Below are 3,206 nucleotides of genomic sequence, written 5' to 3' on the forward strand. Positions count from 1 at the left end.
TGAGACTTTACCTACTTAGATAGGAACATTTCCCTGTGGTCTCCATCAATGTATCTTTAGCAGTTTGTCCCATGTCCTGTCTAATCCATTCTCCAATATACTGAAATCTTTGATGCCTCCAAATAAATGGGAAGTCCTGTACCAATGAATGTGCCTGTGCAGAATTAACGCCTATTGCTTTAGTTTTAACTTATTTACTTTGTAGCCTGAAGTAAAGCTGAACTTAAGTTTGTAAAATAATGTACAAAGATGGGTCCTTAAGATATAAAATAATGTCAGCATAGAAGGCTATTGTTTCATGTTCATTGCCGCATGTGTATCTCAGATATTCTTACTCTTTCAGACAAGGGTTCTAAATACAGAGTGAACATCAGGGGTGAGACAGGGGCAACCCTGCCTTGTTCCCCACTTTAAAAAATTGGTTCTGATAACTCCCCCCACTACCTTAAACCTGATCTTTGAGCCTTCCTATACCCCAAGGATAATATGAATCCACTTCTCTGGAAAACCAAATTCCAGTAGTACCCTTTTCAAAAAATTCTAATCTACCTTGTTGAATGCTTTTTCAGCACCTAGACTCACTAACATTGATGTAGGCCATCACACAGCTGCTTTTTCCAGTATTAAAATAGTTCTGCTTATGTTGTCAAAAGTTTGCCTACCCTCAGTGAACCCACAATGATCCCAGTTTATTAGCTCTGTTAATAACCTTGCTTCCCTTTGTGCTATTATCCCCATAAAGATTTTGTAATCATGGTTCAAAATGGAAATGGACCTACAAGAACCTGCGTCTAAAGGGTTCTCTCTCTCTTTTGGAATCGGTACCAACACTGCTTCTCTTCAGGAGTGTGGAATTTCACTTCCCATTATGATATTGTTAAACAATTTCAGTAATATCCTTACTACCTTTTCTTTTGACCTACCTCATACCTCCACTGATATCCCATCAGACGCAGGTGACTTGCCCGTCTTCACCTGTGTCAGTACTTCCAATATCTTTTGCTCATCAATATTTTTAATTAATGAATCACTTTGTATAGCAGTTAACTTTGATAATCAGAAATTCTAAAAGTACCTAGTTACAAATTGCTTCCTTTTCAGGATTAGTTTCCTCCTCCTTGTACAAGCCTAGCAATATCAAGCCATTACCTCCCATAGTTCATTTGGCTTCATCGCTATTTTACTTCTTCAAAAGTCTCTTAATCTGGTTATGACTCTAGACACCTTTTGTTCCCTCTTAGCGCCAAGTACTTAGTGGACTTTGGTGTAGCCAGATAATGTTTGCTGAAATGTTTTCACCCTGATTTCATTGAGCCAACTGATATAATCCTTCAAGTCTTTTTTAGTCCTTCCACACTTAGCTGATTATTTTGGGTGGCTGTGGTTTTTGCACTCCTTTGCCTCATAGACCTTTCTCAGTATGCTATAGTACTTTCATCTAGATTGTTCCTATACAGCCCCCATTTTTATTCTCATAATTTCCCTATAGTTCTTTTTAAAATGTTCCCATTGGCCCGGAAGATCCTCGGACTCTGTATTGAACACACCCAGCACACACTGCAAGGTCTTATCCAACCAGGCAGCATATTCTGATCCCCTTAAGCAAGAAATTAGGGAACTGACAGTGTTTTATTGGACATGTATCTGATTGTAAGTGTATTTCTTCCACTATTGGGACATGATCTGGGATTACAACTGGATGCGTTATTCTATGCTATTAACATACAGAGATGGCTCTTTTGTAACATAACACCTGTTTGATCTTGCCACGTCTTGGCAGTATTGGAAGAGACGGTAAATTCCATTTGCTTAGTGCTCCTTCCCATATCTACCAAACCAAACACCTTCATATATTTATTTAAATATATTCCCTCTACAGCAATTTGATTTTCTCATGGGCTGCCTGAAATATGAGTGTGACTCATGAAAATATTCAATCTCCTGCTATCAAGGCTTCCCCTTATGGAAGTCTACAATTTGTCCAAATGCCGTTTGATCCTCTGGATTTTGGGTCTGGGTAGGAAAATATACTGTTGCCAAGGTTATCGGTTCTCTGCTTCAGTTCTCTAACTGCCATAGATCATCCCTTCCTGTCTATTAACTCATCTATTCTGATCTGAGCTGTTTCCTTACTCAGTCATGTCCCCCCCCTTCTCCTCTCAATCCTGAAGTTCAATGTGTATCCTACCATTTTTACACTACTAAAAAAATCTCTTGCATTCCTCTCTACATAAGTGGGTTTCCTGTAGCATAATCACATCAGTGCTACATTTTCTCAGATATTCTTCTTTCATCTTACCCCTTAAGCCATTCACATTCCAAGAAAATAATTTAAGTGTCATTTCAGTTCATATTCCTTTCCATAGTTGGTACAATCTGCATGTAGTGTGCTTCATGTCATTTGCACATTTATTTTTTTCTTTTAAGAATTTGCCATAGGGCATGCAGAGATGATAAACTGCGATAGTACAAATGTGTAACAACTTAACTAATCCCACCCACCATCCAAACTATATATATCTTCTTATATGGTGTACTTCTACCTCTTTCATGAGCCAAAGTTCATCTGTGACGCTTTGTGTCATGCTCTTAGCATCTGACAGTTATATTATCCTCTACCCCCCATCAATCTGAGCATTTGCTACTACAAACCCTCCTTAGTTTGTCACTTTCCCTTCGTAATAAGTCTTTGATCTCTTTGGATAGACTCGGTAGAACTTTGTTAGAGTAGGACGGCTGCTTTTTACATTCCCTGTTTCTCTGATTTACCATTTGCATTTTCCCACCACCTATCATGACCAACAAATACACAAATCCAATTAGATGGCATCAAAATTAAAGTGTTGCAAAATATATACATTTAAAGTGATTGTTATATGCTCATTAAAATTCAGTCAATTCAGCAGTTACTGTTAAAATGTAAAGCATGTGTGTTCTGGACATAATAACAACTGTCAAAAGATGACTTACTAGCACTTACAAAACAGAGCAGCTACAGAAAATAAAGGAGTAAACTTCATGGAAGTTCCGGTGGAGGCCATACAGCTTTTTTTCCCTCCAGTGCTGGAAGATCAAGCAGGTACAATTTCAAATTCTGCCAAATAATGACAACTTTTCCTAGAACCAGAAGCATAACATGGGTGGGGAAAAGTGGGCAAAGCCTAATAATGTATTTGCAGTTAAGACTGCAGCACTTGTGTGCATGA

Source organism: Protopterus annectens, chromosome 3.part1 (assembly GCF_019279795.1).
Source record: "Protopterus annectens isolate FY-2018-M chromosome 3.part1, PAN1.0, whole genome shotgun sequence".
NCBI lineage: Eukaryota > Metazoa > Chordata > Ceratodontiformes > Protopteridae > Protopterus > Protopterus annectens.